The following is a 17,835-nucleotide window of genomic DNA, read 5'->3' on the forward strand; positions in this document are numbered from 1 at the left end:
TGGTATTTCATGAAATGCCTTTGTTAAGAAATAATTGTTGCCTAATTCTTTTATTTATTTGCTTTTTAAGGCAATTAGCATTAAAGGGACTTGGCCAGGGTCACACAGCTAGTAAGTGTTATGTGTCTGAGGTCAAATTTGAACTCAGGTCTACCTGACTCCAAGTTCAATGTTCTATCCAATGAATCATCTAGCTGTCCCACCTGACTATTAAAGATAAACCCACTGATAGGTGTTCATGATCTATAGTTAAAGGGGATGCTGACCTAAGAAATACCTTGAACATGGAGTAGCCATTCACTGAGAGCTATAAGATACCCCCACCAGTGCTATAAATAAGTACAAAAAAGAAATCAAGGCAAAATGCTGGCAGAAATTTTAGTAAGGAAAAAAATACTTTTACTTAGTTGAAAAGGGAGAATGCATTGTGAAAAATGGAATAGCTAAATTTGGTCTTGAGGAAAGTCATGGCCTTAAACAAAAATGGGAGGGCCAGTGTACTGTCCCTCAGACTGTTGGAGGGCCGGACTATAGTAAAAACAAAAACTTTGTTTTGCAGGCCTTTAAATAAAGAAACTTCATAGTCCTGGGTGAGGGGGATAATCGTCCTCAGCTGCCGCATCTGGCCCGCAGGCTGTAGTTTAAGGACCCCTGCTCATCCAGGGGCTTCCTAGACTTTTAGCTTTTGGTAGATAATATCTTGGATAATTTTCTTAGGTTAAATGTTGCCTTTCTGTGATTCTTTCCACTTTCCTTTGAGTCTCTTCTTTCCCCCTAAAACACTGCTATCTACTTCCTTTCTTAATGTTATATTCAAGCTCCAAAATTTAGTTGTCTTTAACTATTTTTAATTTTCTTTCAACCATATTGCATCAAAACAGTAGGCGTTTGTGGTCAAGACCTATAATGGGGTTGGCTCCAGTTCCCATAACTAGGTTTTCTATATAGAAGGGGGACCTTTAAGATCATCTAACCAAACCTTATACTTTTATAATGAGGAAACTGAGACTCGGGAAAGTAAAGTTATAGCTTGAGTTCAATGGAATTTCCCTTCACATAGCCAATAAACCAGGAAGTTAGTTGTGTAGAATACAAAGCATTCTAATATATACCTAGAATACTAGAACTGAAAGAAAAATAGGCAGCTATGTAATATGGTGGATACAGTGCTGGATTCGAGTCAGAAAAACCTGAGTTCAAATGCTGTCTTGATTAATCAATAAACATTTATCAAGTACCTGCCATGTACAAGGCAGTATACTGAGGATGCAAAAAAAAAAAAGAAAAAGAAAAAGAAAAAACGTAAGCTCCTGCTCTCAAGGAACTCGCAGTCTAAAGGGGGAGACAACATGTAAACAAACATGTAAAAAAATGATCTCTCTCTCATATATATATGTATTATATATATATATATATGTAAAAATACATAGATAAAGAGACAGACAGAGACATATATATAATAGATAAATAGAGAAAGGGGAAGAGAGAGAGAGAGAGAGAGAGAGAGAGAGAGAGAGAGAGAGAGATGAAGAATAACTGGCAGGGTAGAGGGAGAAATCAACCAAAGGAAGACACCAGAAAATAGAGGGATTGGGAAAGTCTTCCTGTAAAAGATGGCATTTTAATTAGGATTTAAAGACAAGGAATCCAGTACACAGAAATGAGAAGAGAAAGTAGTTCAAGCATGAAGGATCCTCCTCCTCCTTACTAGAATTTATATAATACTTTGGTATTGCAAAGCACTTTGCATGAGATCCTTACAACTTTGTGAGGTAGATGAGACTTTTACAGATGAGAAAAATGAGAGTTTGAGTGACTTGCTGAGGGTCACACAAACTATCAGATGCCATTTTCTCTGGCTGTCTTCCATGGCAAATCATATGTTTTTCAAGATTTTACATGTTTAATTGATATCATGCTTCTTGCCTTCTCAATGAATGGAGGGGCAGGAGAGAGGGAGAGAACTTGAAACCAAAAAAAGTTTAATGGAGGTCAAAAATAAATAAATAATATTAAAAAGTTTTCAGGAGTAGAGTTTTCATGGTCTATCAGAGAATAAAATACTTTATGGTGACTCAAAGAGCCAAAAGTGTAAAAAGTCATCACTCACAACCTGACTGTCCCCAGACAAGTCAATTAGTTTCCCTAGACCTCAGCTGAGATTCTTTCCCACTCAAGATTCACGGTCTTAAAATGTAACCATCCTTAAATGAAGAGAATCAAATAGCATATTGGATAGAGAACCGGACTTAAAATCAATAGATCCTGAATCTCACCTTGATATTCACAAAGCCTATCATCTTTCAGAGCCTCAGTTTTTTTATCCATTAAATTAAGTCACCACAGTAGTACTATCTATTTCACTTGGCTGTGGTAATGAAAACAATATGACAATTTTAAAGATCTCTACAAATCCTGGTTAATGTTGATGGTTAACTGACTTTGGGGACTTAAATACTTCACAGGAATCTGTTGATGCTATGTTTACACAGGATCAGATTTCTGGCAACAAGGAAGAGAAAAGGATCCAAGACAAGAGACATACTAAAAGGGGACAAGATGGAGCTAGGAAGAAGAAAGAATAAAATCACTCAGGAAATTGAAATAAACATTGACCTTACAACAGGCTGTGCCTTCTTCTCATCTTTTCTTGCCAGTTTGACAGTTTATAGGATTCTTTCCAACCAAAAAGCAAATGGTATTCAATAATATGGCCACACCATGAAGGAAATTATGAGGCAGTGAGGTACCATAATGGAGAAAGTACTAGATTCAGAGCCAGGAAAAAAATAGGATCAAATCCTGCCTCAGAGAATTATTACTTGTGTGATCATGAGCAAGGAATTCAATATTTCATAATCTGTTTCCTCATTGGTAAAATAAGAATATTAATAATACCTAATTCACAGAGTTATTATAAGAACAAAATGATACAATATATGTGAATTACTTCACAAATCTTAAATTGCTATATAATTGTTAATTAGTAATCATTATTACTGGTCATCTCTATGATACTTTAAGGATTCCAAAGTGCTTTCCCCACACAAACCCCATGAGCTAAGTAGAGCAAGTATTGTAACTCTCTTTTTATAGATTACTTGCCTAAGGTCATATAACATTTCCCATTCACCTGTATTTAATATTTCCTGAAATTCAGTGTTCACTTTGAAAGATCCAAGACCATCAATTAAAAAGTAATATTGAGAAAATTTTTCGTCACAGATGAGTACCAGCTCTACAATTGAGTTGCCTGGGGACAATGAGAAGTTATCTTACTTTCTCAATCACACATGTAATTGGTGTGAGAGGCAGGATATGAATTCAGGTCTTTCTGACTCTGAAAGTGACTGCACTTTGCCTCTCATTGCAATTAGTCATACTCTACCAAAAAATTCCTTTCTAAGCTTTAAAATCCTTTTATTATTTCCAACTATCCTAAGCAACCTATTTTTGAACAGACTGAAATTATTTCTTTCCAATTATCTTTAAATCCTTCCATTCTGATGTGACACAGGATAAATCATACTTTAAAATTTTTATCTTTCTTTTGATGGTTTCTTCATAGCAATTACATCACATTAATATATCTATAAAGTAAATTAAGACACTTTGAAACAATATTTCATGAAAATTTGAGATGCTTTGTTCACTGATAATATCATTTGATTTTCTTAACAGCATGATGTATTGGACAAGAGTGTAACATTTGAAGTGAGAAGACAAGGGTTTGAATAATGACATTAACATTCAATAGATGTGAAACTCTGGAATATCCTTTTACTTTCCTGAGTCTAGATAGGTCAAGAGATAGAGAGAGAGAGAACGAGAGAGAGGGAGAGAGAGAGAGAAATAGAGAGATAGAAAGAAAAAAGAGAAAGAAAGGATATAGATGCATGTGTATATATGTGCATGAATTTTATACATGCATGTATATATGTATATGCATATACAATCACAAATACATTCTTTACACATACATTTTATAAAAAGTTTTGGAAGCTTTAAAGTGAAATATAAATGTGAATTATTATTATTATGTTTATTTATCAAATGGGAATAATAATACCTGAACTGCCTATTTCATAGGATTGTTGCAAGGGAAGCACTATTCTGGGGAACAGAGATAGACAGATACGTAGATGAGTGGATGGATGGATGGATGGATGGAAGGAAGATTTTTAAAAATTCATTAAACAATTGGATACCTGACATCTGCTAACATTGCTTTCTACTTGGAAGCCTTCAATCTTTAAAATAAACACCACTTTTCAGGAAATTTTAAATAGAGATGGCAATACTATGTGACTATAGCAAGTCACAATTTCCTCATCTGTAAAATGGAGGTAACAATGCTTGTCCTGTCCAGCTTATGGGGTTATGTGAGGAGAGAACTTTGGAAGTCTTGTTTTGTTTTGGGGCTTTGGGGTTTTTTTGTTGTTGTTGTTGGTTTTTTGCTGAGGCAATTAGAGTTGCCCAGGATCACACAGTCAGTAAGTATTAAGTGTCTGAGGCCATATTTGAACTCAGGTCATCCTGAACTTTAGGGTTGGAGCTCTATCCACTATACCAACTACCCCTATACATACACATATATTAAGGTGTTTTGCAAGTATTTAAATAAGATATAAATGCCAGTTGTTATTATTATTATATTTATCTGTCAAATGGGAATAATAATACTTGCACTATTTACCTGCCAGGATTGTTGTGAGGAAGCACTAGATAGATTAGTTTAGATGGATGGAAGAGAAGAAGGAAGGAAAGGAGGGAGGGAGGAAAAGAGAGAGGAAGGGAGGGAGAGAAAAAAGAAGGAAAGGAGAGAGAGAAGAAAGGAAGAAAGAGAGAGGGAGGAAAGAAGGAAGGAAGGAAGGAAGGAAGGGAGAAGGAAGGTTAAAAAATTTCATTAAGCAATTGCTAAGTGCCAGGCACTGTGCTAAGAACCGGGAACACAAAAACAAGAGAGACAGCTTCTCCCCTCAAAAAGCTTCCATTCCAATGGGGGAAAATAATGCACAAAAGGAAAGAGGAAAGAGGGCCGGTCTTCCAGGAAGTAGGTAGAAGAGTAGAGAGGGTCAAAATGTCTTAAAGCATTTTAGAAATGTAAACTGTATCATTTTGCTAACAAGTAAAGTTGGTCCAAAGAAAAAGAAAGAAAGAAAGAAAGAAAGAAAGAAAGAAAGAAAGAAAGAAAGAAAGAAAGAAAGAAAGAAAAGGGGAAAAAATCATACCACACTAAGGCATACCCTTTGCTCCATTTAGTTCAACATTTAGCTTCTGCAGGTAATATCAAAGGATGTTTTAAGGGAAGACACAGATTTCTCACATGGAGTCCCAAACATCCCTAGCCTTTCATAACAACCTGTCAGGGGTCCATTACCCATTTAGGCAAGGGCGAACAAATCTATAATTTCACTAGCCTGGGAAGATCCAAATGAGGATTTCTCTTTATCTTCACAAATCATCATTTGATTTGCAATTTAGTCTCAGTGAGTTTCCTGGGGTCATAGGAAGGTTAAATGACTTGCTCAGGGTAACAGTTATTATATATTAGAAGCATAGCTCAAAACCAGTGTCAAGGCTCCAAGGTCAGCTCCACTTTACTGAATCCACTAGGCCAAGGTGGCTATCAATAACACATAAATTTCTCTCAACTTTTCTTAATACTTAAAAAAAATTATATCATCATCAGCCAATGCCACTTTCTAGAGTACTAAGATCACTAAGTTTACCACAGCATATAGAAAGTTATCCCCTCTGGTCAAGCTACACAAACCTATTAGTTTGTGGTTTCTTGAAAGATCCAGCAAAATAACTCAAGCTCTGATAGATATAATAAGAAACAGGAGATTTCAGAGAAGGAAGAGCAAGCAAAAGAGGCAGAAAAAAAACTTGGATTTACCATCTCAGTGGAGATAGCCACGAATGACAGTGTGCTAGAAAAAGGAAAACTAAAAAATAAATAAATTGGAAGAAGAATGTACTTCACAATTTCTAAAGTAATTCTATAATAATCCTATGATGTAGACATTCTAAGTGTGTTGTTTTAGGTTGTTGAGTTTGGGGGGTAAGTGACTTGGCCAGGGTCACACAGCAGTTAAGCATCTGGGGCCAAATTTGAATTCAGGAAGATGAATCTTTCTGACTCCAGATCCAGCACTCTCTCCACCCTTGCTACCTAGTTGCACTGTGATATAGTGCAAAGAATTCTCTACTGAGGAGGAAATCCCTCCTAATAATGCAGATCATCAATTTGTAGTCTTAGAGAATTACTTGAATCCTTTAGAAGTTGCTCTAAGAGGTAAAGGGAGAATTTGAACCTAGGCCTTTCCTAACTTTAAATCCACTTTCTCCTTCCACTGCCTCTTTAAAACAAAGACTAGCTCTCCAAGCAGTTTTACAACTCTAAAATAGATATAATGCCTCCATGAATTAAAAATTTTGTCTCTTCAGGATTGCAAATCTCTCAATTTACCAGAACTCTACCCATCTTTTACTTAGCTCCTGGGTCAGAAATGGCCTAAGAGAAATGAAAAAGCAAAATCAGCCAGTATAAAAAATTACTAAGTAAAAAAATTTTTTTTTTAAATCTAGATCTATAAGTAGATTAATAATTCTGAAAGTCGGGAATCTACAGATGATAACAAAACAAACAAAATATATTTAAAATTATAGGATCTTTACCTAAATAATTCCCCACTCTAAATTGAAAGCAATAAGTCCTCAGCACAGCGCTTCCCTTGGCTGGTTCCTTTATATCGCTTTTGAAGGTACAAGTACATTGGCCCAAAAACTATGGTATGAGACGAGAAAGCAGAGGAAATAAAGAGGGTATACAAAGTAATTTGTAAAAATGATTGCTATTTTTCCATTAGTTTCTTTTTTTCCTCTTTCAAGTTTCTAGTTCAAGATTTAAACTTATTTTCTTCCCAAAGACTCTGCTGAAGTTTCAAAGTGTGGCTGCAGATCTCCCAGAAGGAAGAGAAATAACGTCACTTAATCGCTGGCCACTCCCTGGACTTTTACAAGACAATTTCTGCAATTCACCACTGACCTACTCTAACAGGGAGCTGCAGGTGAGAGGAATTCAAAGACGTTGAAAGGAAAAGTTGAGAGGCAGCTTGGAGGGGAAGTGAAATGAGTACGGAATTACTGACTCTTTTTCCCTTCCTCCTCCCCCCCCCCCCCCCCCCCCCCCCCCCCCCCCAATCCTGGCAGCTCTCAAATTGGAGTAGAAAGAGTAGGTGTCAAAAGACTTAAATTGTAACTCCTTCTCTTCCTTTTCAGTGACCACGGGCAAGTGAAAAAACTTATTTTAGCCTCTCTTTTTTCCCAAAATGTGGACAATACATCCGCTACCTAACTCCAAAGAATATATGCAAGGAAAGGGCTCCCTGTAAAGATGAGAGGGCCACTTGAATGTGAGTTAACTTAATCGTCTTTTGGCCCCGATGAAGACGTCGGTAAAAAGTACTCCCGAAGGAAAGCACTGTACCTTTGGAAATGAAATTGATTAACGTCGTTAAAGCCTTGAATTCCTCTGTAAGCAGCAGCAGGACAAGGAGGGAGACAGACAAACACACACACACAAATAAAACAGGAACGGTTTTTTTTTTCTTGTTCCCCACTCCAGCCCCCCCGCAGGATGGAGGGTAAAAACGGAAGGATACAAATGAGGAAACAAGAGTCCAACTAGCTTGGGAGCTTCCTTCAAGCAGCTGCAACATATTTGCTCTCGGAAGGACATGAAATGTGTGGTACAGCTTTTTCCCATTTTGGTTTGTTCTTTAGGGAGAGCTCGGGGTGGGTTTTGTTTTGATTTTTAGCGACTATATCTGTACTAGGCTTTCACATCTGATGCAGAGTACCAATGCTACAAGAAAAAGCCGCCAGTCTTTGGAGTATGAAAGTACTGGATTCAAATTCTAACTTCCACTGAGGCCTGAGATAAATCACTTCCCCTGCCTGGGCTTCCGTTCCTTCATCTATAAAATGAAGAATGTTAAACGAGTTATCACCAAGATATCTTAAGTCTAAATTTTTTCCAATCAGATATAATTAAATGCTGATAAATAATGGTTAAAATCTTAATAGTGTTTAAAGGTTTACAAATTATTTTATGGATTCTTTTTCATTTGATCCTTACTGAGGATACTGAGAGATAGATACTGTTTTTATTGACATTTTATATATGACAAACTTGAGGACAAGTCAATAAATATTTATTAGGTACCTTTTACCTGTAAGGAACTGGTGTTTGAAGCCAGATGAACTCCAGTCTTCCTAACTCCAAGTCCTGAATTCCAAATTTCTTGAAGCACCTTGCTGCATCTAAATGCAGATAGAATCATACGTCCACACAAAATGGGCCCCTTTGTGAAGTTGTTGGGTTTATCCACCTCTTCACTTGCCAGAACAGGCCTACATCGATTGACCCACCTCTGTCTAAAGTTTGACAGCAAATTAACACCAGGGGGCTGGCCCTTAATTCAAATGAAGCATCCAAAAGGTAGGACAATATTCTTAATACCCTTAGATATCATCTAAGCCAGGCCATTCATTTTACAGAAAATACTTTAGAATGATTTAGACCAGATGGCCTTTGGGATTTCCCTGATATTGTATAATTCTGCAAGGAACAAAAAGATTTTGGTTGGCCTGCATAAAGTCCCATAGAGTTAAAAAAAAAAAAAAAAAAAGTAGGGAAGAGGGGAGAGGGATGATAGGATTTAAGGTTGTGTGACATCAAATCTAGCACTTTTTTTCCCTCCACTCTAACATAATGTATGTAGAATAGAACATAAACCCTCAGTTTTGTCTTTAGGGTAGGGAGAAAGATGGAAAAGAGGTAGAAATTTGGATTATGATTTAATTAGTAGAAAAGGAGAGAGGCTTCTGGTGAGAACTTTTTCCCCTAAAGCTTATCCAGAACTAGGTGTAATTTAGTCTTACAAAAATGCCTGGGAGAGATCATTGTACACAGCAACAAGATTATGCAATGATCAATTCTGATGGATGTGGCTCTTTCCAACAATGAGATGATTCAAGGCACTTCCAATGATCTTGTGATGAAGAAAGACATCTACACCTAGAGAGAGGACTGTAGGAACTGAGTGTGGATCACAACATAGCATTTTCACTCTTTTTGTTATTGTTTGCTTGCATTTTATTTTCTTTTTCATTTTTTTTTCCTTTTTGAATTGACTTTTCTTCTGCAACAAGATAATTGTATGAATATATTGGATTTAAAATTTATTCTTATCATGTTTAATATATATTGGATTGCTTGCCATGTAAGGAAGTGGATAGGGGTAAGGAGAAGAAAAATTGGAACACAAGGATTAAGAGTGAAATATTATCCATGCATATATTTTGAAAATTAAAAAAAAAAACTTTAATTTAAAAAAAGAAAATAACCTGGGACCTTGAGAAATTAAGTGACTTTTCCAGATGATTCCTGAAGCTTTAAGTACCAGTAGCTAAAAAGGGGACTTTCTAACTCTAGGGCCTTATTCTGCATCCCACTTGATCAATTTAATTCTGAGTTTTGCTTTATCTACTCCAAATTTTCTCTTTTCTGATTCAAGGGCTAGTTTTTGTTCTGCTAAGTGTAGCACTCAGGTATGCCTGTGGATCCAATAAAAGAGAAAGCATTCTTTTGTGCTTATTAAAAAAGAGAGAGAGAGAGAGCCTCTGTGGATGACCCGGTTTAGACTGTCTAAACAACAATAACATAATTGGTAAGAAGGTTGAATGAAATATAAGAGAAATTTGCTTATTTATCTTTTCTAGGGATTCCCAAACTTTTTGTAAGAAAAAAACTTTTTAAAAAAATTTCTCTAAAGCTTTGAATTATTAGGAGAGATAGAAAGATGTGATGCAAGTTAATTCTCTCAATTGTTTGAAAGATGAAAAAAGAAATGATACAAATGGTGAACTCCAGGGATTGGGAGTGTTGATCTCTCTGTGAAAGTCTCCTCAGGAATTTAGACCTTCAGGTTAAAGGGCACTTTCCTTATGATAGTCCTGTAAAGTCTAGTGCCATATTAGTGTTCTCATCTATAGAATGAGAATCACAGAGACCAGCAAATCAAGCCCAGCATCAGATCTATGAAGCATCAAAAATGGGGCTAGAAGTCATGGTCTTTGACTCCAAGTATTCAAGGAGTCACTATTCTATGGTGCCCACCAAAAGGAGGCAGGCAGCAGCCTTTGGCCACCTATCTTGTGGTTGCTTGAAATGATATCTAGTAGGTACTAGTATAGCAGTTATCAGACCATGTCCTTGATAGGATTTCATGACTCACCTGCCAATGATGATCAACCAGTTAGAAAACTAGTATCTATTATGCTTTTGATTATTTCTACTCAAATGTTTTGATGTTTCTACTCAATAAAGTGAATCAACCATATTTGATTTTAGATGTGTGTGTTTGATAGAACAGTTTTCAATCAATAATATGCTATGCATTATATTGATGTCATTATTTGCAGTATATCATCAACAGCAGCTTGAATCTATTAATCATCTATGTTTTGAGACTGATTTAGAGACTAGAGAATGCAAAGAGGTATGAGGCATGGTCTTTTTTGGGAGGATTTTATAGTCTAGCTGGAAGACAACATAAACATAAGGCCATAAATAACTGTACAAAATAGCCAACACAAAGTGACAAATGAGACATAAAGACAATAAGAGGTAATAGAACTTTGAGAAAGGACTTATTCACCAGGGCTGAGATAATTGGAAAAGCTTTCATGGAGGTAAAGAAATTCTAAATGGACCTTGAAGATCATGTAAATTATCAGTAAATGGAAGAGTAGGGCCAACATCCCAAGCAGAAAGAATTATTTGAGGAAAATCTTAGAGGTACAAATGAACATGGTCTAACTGGAAGAAATTGTATTTGTTTGATGTTGAAGAAGTAGTTAGGGCCCAGATTGTGTCATGGGAATGGAATGTGGACTAGACTTCATGTAGGAGATAATACCTAAGCAGAGGTTTGAAAGGGCCTAAAGATTTTACTAGGTGGAAGAAGAGTAATTTCAAGAATAAAGGACATTCTATTCAAAGGCATTAGAGGAAAAAAAAATGTATAATTTTTATGTAGTGATCACCAAGTCAGTCAGTTTGGCTGAAAACTAGAATCTGGGAATAAGTAACAATGTATAATAAACTAGGAGTTTTATTTTGTCATAAAGGCAAGAGGGAGCCCCCAACATATCTAGAATAGACATGGTAAGATGTGAGTTTTAGAAATATCCTTTTAGCAGCTGTGTGGAGAATGAATTGTCAAGGGGAGAGGCTAGATGCAATGAGACCAATTAGGAGCCTACTGAAATAACCCAGGAGAGAGGTGATAAGAGCCTGATCTAGGGTAGTTAGTGTATGTACACTGCACAAAAAAATCACATAAGATATATTATGTCAATTTACACGGAATTGATACGAGTATATAAGAACAAGAGCCATTCTCGAGTGAAATGGGCAAATGATATGAATACACAATTCTCAACAAAGTCAAGCTATCAGCAGCCATATGGAAAAGTACTCCAAATAATTAATAATAAAAGAAATTCAAATTAAAATAGCTCAAAAGTTCCACCTCACACCCATCAGGTTGGTAAAGACGAAAACAAAAGATAATGACAAATGGTAGAAGGAGTGTGAAAAAAAAATAAGCATACTAAAACATTGCTGGTAGATTCATGAGTCCAAAGCAATTTGGACCCTTAACCAAATAGTCAATATGTGCAGATCCTTTGATCCCTTAATGCTGCTAGTAGGCATATACTCTAAAGAGATCAAAGAGAAAGAAAACAAATGCAGTAAAATAGTTATATCACTACTTCTTGTAGGAGCCAAAAAAAAAAAAAAAGGAAACAAAATGGCCATCCACTGGATAATAAATAAATTATAGTATTACTATATAAGAGAAGGCTATAATACCAACATTAGGAGAAGTAGATTCTGAAAATTGTAGAAGGACTTTATGAACTGATGCATTGTTAATTGAGCAGAGTCAAAAAAATAATCTGTACAAGGACTACAATATTTTAAAGGGAAACAAAAGTGGAAGACAAAGGGAAAAGAAAATAAGTATTAAGAACAACAGGCACTGCTTTACAAATATTTGAATCTCATAACCAAAGGAGATAGGTGCTATTATCCTCATTATGCAGCTGAGGAAACTGCAACAAAAACAATTAAGTGACTTACCCAAAATCACACAGATAGTAAATACTCAGGATTTTAAAACCAGTCTTCCTAATTAGAGCTATAAGACTCAATTCATTGTTTCACCTGGCTGCCTCCAGCTTAAGAACTATGATGAATGCAACAAGCCTTATTTGAAAAAACTGACTTTAATTGATGTTTGTCTTCCCTTGAAAAGGAAATAATACCCTAGAGTTGTAAGCACTTTTCAGAAGTGGTCAAAGTGGAATTGTTCTGCTTGACTAAACTCATTTGTTACAAGGAGGGCTTTTATTGGAGAATGTGGTAGGGTGGTAATGAAAAAAAAGAGGAGAAAAGAGGGGAAAGAAGAAAGAAATGTTGAAATAGTTTGGTTTTTTTTTTAAATACACAGAGAAGGACAGAAGAGAGCTCAGGAGGGGAACAAATAGAGCAGTGCTGGAACTACCAAGTTGAATCTAAAAATTCCCAAATGCCCCAAATCAGGTTAAAATGAAAATGTGAAATGTTTTATAAAATAAATAAAAATATAACACAGATAATGTTAAATTGTGGTTTTGTAAGTTAATATCAGCCTGAAGGGATCTGTTTCTATATGAATGTGACACCATTGATAAGTATATACTTGAAACAAGTAGTCCATATTGGAGATTCATAAAGTTATGCACAATCCTTTTTCTTTTCCTCCTTGCATTAAGGATACATTCATGATTGTTAGTGTTTATTCATTTCGTAAAAATAAAAAATTAAATATATATTGCATGTAGATAAAATCAGGAGTTTGGCAACTGATTGGATGTGAAAGGGATGTGGTAAGGGGCAGGAGAGGGGAGAGAAGAGAAGAGACAGAAAAAGACAAAGACAGAGAAAGGAAGCGAGGAGTTTCAGATGACTAATAATTGTGAACCATGATGACTTGAAATATGGAGGCATGGTGCTATACAAGCTCCAACATAAAGAAAGAAGGAAAAAGAAGGGATAAGAATGATTATGAAACACATGGAGATAAAGGCTACTTTAGGTCAGTAGGAGCTGAGAGAGCTTCTGGTCCAGGTTTCTGTAAACGATCATGGATTCTTTCTTCATTCTTATCCCATGTAAGATACCAATGCAATATGTGGTTTCTAATAGTCTCTACCCTTCAACAGTAACAATGGTGCAACAAGCTGCATTTCCTTTCTCCAAACCTGGGGCATGATAGAAAGTACTAGGAGGGGGCAACTCGACATGACTATAGTTATCTGGCTTTGCTTCCCTATCATCGTTGATTCCCTGGACATTACTCCTTTTTAAAAGGAGTAGCCTTTTTAGCCCCTTTTTAACCCCGCATGCAATCACTTTCCAAGTGTTATCATTTCTACCTCCTCAATATTTCTCATATTTCACCCTCTCTTTGCCCCTTTCTGCTAATACTGTCACTGCCTTGGTCAAGTCCCTCATCACCTTATATTTAGGCTATTGCAATAGGCTACTAATTGAAATCATCTGTCAAATTGATCTTCTTAAAGTATGTTTGACCAGCTCTTCCCTCTGTTGAATCAATTCTAATCAATAAGTAAACATTTATTTAAATCCCAGTGATTCTCAATCCTTTGACTGACTTTTAAAAGCTTCTGTAACCTTTTCTACCTTTCCTTATCCTTTCACTGCCATCACCACCTCCGCCACCATTACTATGTAATCTGTTATCCAGTGACACTGGCTTCTGCACTGTTTCTCAAATATAACAATTCACCTCCCAAGTACAAGCACTTTTATTTGCTCCTCTATGTCTAAAATTCTCTCCCTCATCATCTCTTCCTCTTAACTTTCTTTGGCTTCTTTAAATCACATCTTTTGGGGAAGATCTTTCCCTTTAACTGCTAGCACCTTATTTCTGTGAATTATCTCCAATTTGTCTTGTATTTATTTTGTTTACATAGTTATTTATATTCCATATCTTCCATTATGTTAAAAGTTCCTTGAGAGCAGGGAATATTGTTTTTATCATTCCTTGTAACTTCCATGCTTAGCATAGTGCCTAATACATAGTAGTTGTTCAATTAATGATTATTAATTTTAAAATGAAGGTCTCCCATTCCACCTAAAGCTACATCTTGCCACTGGATCCAAATGGCTCTGGAGGGGAAAATGAGGCAGGAGACCTTGCAGAGCCCTTACTCACTTAAATGCAATTCACTTTCATGTCATGGTATCACCTCCTTGATATCATGATCCTCTTCGAAAACTAAGGATAAACAACAATTGACTGCCTACCTTTATATGGTTGTACTTGTTCTGAATTAGATAAAGATGGGGGAGAGGGTAGTGCGCCACAAAATTTTTAATCCTTTTCTAGATTTCAGTACCTCTTTTATCCTATACATGGAATTGAGACTACTTCTTAGCCCTTTGTTCCAAATAAAAAAGTAAAGAATCTGTATTTACACTTCAATAAACTATTCCACTCAAGTATATTAACTACAAAAATTCAATTAAACAAGTTATTTAAGTGCTTAATAAAACTGAAGCAACCAAATAATGGATATATAGAATCAGATTTAGAAGAAAATTTGTATTCAAGTCCTTACTCTGACATACACTAACTGTATGACCATAGACAAATCACTTAACTTTTAAATGAACCCATGAAGCTCTCTAAAATTACAGGTGAGTTAGGTTATTAATTTGAATTAGTGAAGGAAATTTCTCCACTGAGAGTTAACAAAAAATGATCAAATTACAGATCTGAACAAATTATGATATGCTCTATGCTAAGATATAGCATATACCCAATGCTTGGGAATATACTTATTCCCCAAAAGTTTATAATCTAAAAGGGGAGGGATTCAGAGAGAAGTGTAAAAAACACAAGTAATGATAATAGGGTTACAAAGGAGAATGTTATCATTGTAAAACAGAGATCTAAGCAAGGTGTTTTGAGAAATTTGAAAGATTATTTCAAGTCTACTGCTGTCCTTAACTTCCAAGTCCCTTGGGAAACTGAGTTTGGGATGGTTCTCTCCCCAAGTTCCTTTCTGAATTTGGTATTTCAAGGCAGATGTAAAATAGTATCATAGAATTTTTTTAAATGTAGGAAATAGGTTTCCAAATATCTCTCTAGCACCATTTTATTTTGTTTTGTTCAGATTTGCAATTTTATTAGTCCAGAGAATTCCTGGTGAAGAACCTCACTCTGTTCTACAATTTATAGTCTGAAAGAGATTAGGTGATTTACCCAGGGCCAAAGAGCAGCTGCTTATTTAAGGGGCAGAATTCAAATCCAAAACTTCCTGAATCTGATACCAGCTCTCTATTTACCTTACCTCTCTCCAACACCCTTTCATAAATAAATCTGAGAATTAATCTTGCTTTCCTGTTCATCTACAAAAACAAACATGGCAATAGAAATGCTACCTCCAGTGTAATCACTATTTACCTTTATTTCTAAATGTTGATTTAAGTCTCTTCTCAAATAATGTAAACTTCAACTTTCTATAAGAAATGAGAAAGGGAGGAGCGGAACAGTGACATCCATCAAGGTTCTTACCCTCTGCTCATGTATGAATCCCTTGGTTTTTCACAAAGATTCACTCCTGAGGAAACATAATACACAAAAGCATGGTAGATAATTGATCGAAGACCCAGCTCCGAAGTCACTTATTGCTGTTGAGATAAACTAAAGCAATTATCTGAACTAATGGGGATTTGCTCTGGACACAGGTGTTGCGGAAGTAAGATGAGATGCCTTATTTTCCCCAAGTTCCCTTCTGATATGCAATTACCCATCTTGTTTATTTTTTCCCAGTCTCATCATTAAGTGGGTAGCTATGACAATCTAATATCTCTTAATAAAGTAGCTATTTTTTTCTGCTTAGACAAATCTTAGCAGTTAAAAATACTACCTTCAGTTCTAGAAAGAATCTACTTATTTGCACGCCGATACAAACTGATATTTGCTTTTATTGCATAATTTGACAAATGAATTAAACTACAGAACCAGAATGCAACCAAGCAGGAATGAAATGCAGCCACCAAATGTAATCAACATAAAAAATAAAGATAATAATTATAGCAACAGATATGGTCTATTTCAAGTTCAAAAAGCATTTTCTGTACCATTGGAGCCTCAAAACAGTCCTAGGTACTTCACGTGTTATTATTCCCATTTTATAGATGATAAAACTGAGTCTTAAAGAGGAGAATCGTCTTGACTGTGGTAACATAGTCACTAAATGTCAGAGGTGGTATTTGCGCATAGATTCTTTCTGGAAGCCATCCCAAACTTTATCCACTACACCATGAAAAGAATATATTCACACAATCCCTACAAAAAAGAAGAAAAGAAAATAGCAAGGAAAGGAAAGACATGCCATTTGGAGTAGGAGGAAAGCATGCTGAGAGTTTTCTGTATTACTAAGCACACAAGAAAAAGGGAGGGGGGAAATGCCAGCAAAACACAAAACTGAAACTGAGAAATCTAAAACAGGAGCAAAGCCTGCCCCTAAACTAGACAGAGCCTGAAAGTTATTTACCTTTGAGTCACTAGGTAGTGACATCCCACCCCAATCCAAAGGCAACCCCACCCCACCCCACCCACTCACTCACTCACCAGAAAGTAAGCTTTCCTGGCAGTGCTGGGGGACTCAATCAGTAATCATGCCGTCTGTCACCTCCCCATGTGTCGTGAGAAAAGCCACGATTAGTCCCCAAACTCTGACAATTAGTTAGGAAAACAAACTCTCTTGGGGCATTTTCTGGGGACTGGAAATCGGACAAATGGCCACTTACCAGTATAGGAAGTTGCTAAATAAACAATCATCATCCTTCAGACCGGAAAAGAGAAAGCAGTTGCAGGGAAATCTCACAGCCAAATGGAAGAGAGATGGGTCAGTCCATGAAATCTGCTCAAAGGCTAAAGGTGCCTCTCTTTCTTGGGGCCACTGTTTCTACCACTGCTGCATAGAAGACCTGGTTTATCTTGTAGGAACAAAAGGAAATTCCCAAGAGCCTGCAACTCTCAGTGATGGCTTCCTCTGGGCGAAGAGAGACCTCAGAGAGAGATGCAACTGTGCCTACTTACTTGTGAGGGACACACTCCCACATTTTCTTAGTCCAACTTTCATCAACACTAAAGTGAAAGTGGTAAAGGCAGATTCTAGGTATTTCTACCTGTTTCTATAGTGATAGACAGGCTTACAGAAGCGCTTAGGGAAAAAAAAAAAAAAGTGAGTGCAGCCTTCAGATGAATGAGAAAGCAAAGCATTCTTAAGTAATATTAAAACAGCACACTGACACTTCTTCTCTAGACTCCCCACCTTCAACTCACAGGAAATATATATTAACCCTGACATTGCCAAAGGGCTGATTCCAGTTGGGAGAATCCATTATCAGTGGAGGTTTTGACCCTTCCATCTTGATAGCATCTGTTCTCCTTGATGAAGACTACCAACCACTATTATCAAAGAAGGAATTTAATTGTGGAATAAACTGTCAGGTCCCATTTGAACATCTTATAGGATTGAGCATCTTATAGCTACTTATGTAGCTTTGATTTGGGAGAGTGGGAGGGTAGCAAAAAAACTATTAACCCTCAGTGAAGTAATTCTAAAACCATTTGGGTATTTTTCCAGTAGCTTGTCAGCCTCACTAGTTCAAAC

General features: G+C 36.3%; 1 protein-coding gene across 7 annotated transcripts in view; it reads right to left on the bottom strand.

The window, feature by feature from the left end:
* Positions 1–17,835, bottom strand: part of ATP8B4 (ATPase phospholipid transporting 8B4 (putative)) — a 355,835-nt gene that overhangs the window by 306,114 nt on the left and 31,886 nt on the right. For 2 of the 7 annotated variants that reach the window (XM_031955177.1, XM_012545494.3), the window contains exons 1-2: positions 16,788–16,960; positions 15,726–15,771 (exon numbers count right to left, since the gene is read on the bottom strand). The exons of 1 other annotated variant lie outside the window; for it this stretch is intronic. The gene's annotated coding sequence lies outside the window, so the exon portion shown is untranslated. 4 more of the 7 variants (XM_023499883.2, XM_012545505.3, XM_023499862.2 and 1 more) reach the window with 4 other exon arrangements.

This window comes from Sarcophilus harrisii, chromosome 2, assembly GCF_902635505.1.
Source record: "Sarcophilus harrisii chromosome 2, mSarHar1.11, whole genome shotgun sequence".
Lineage (NCBI taxonomy): Eukaryota > Metazoa > Chordata > Mammalia > Dasyuromorphia > Dasyuridae > Sarcophilus > Sarcophilus harrisii.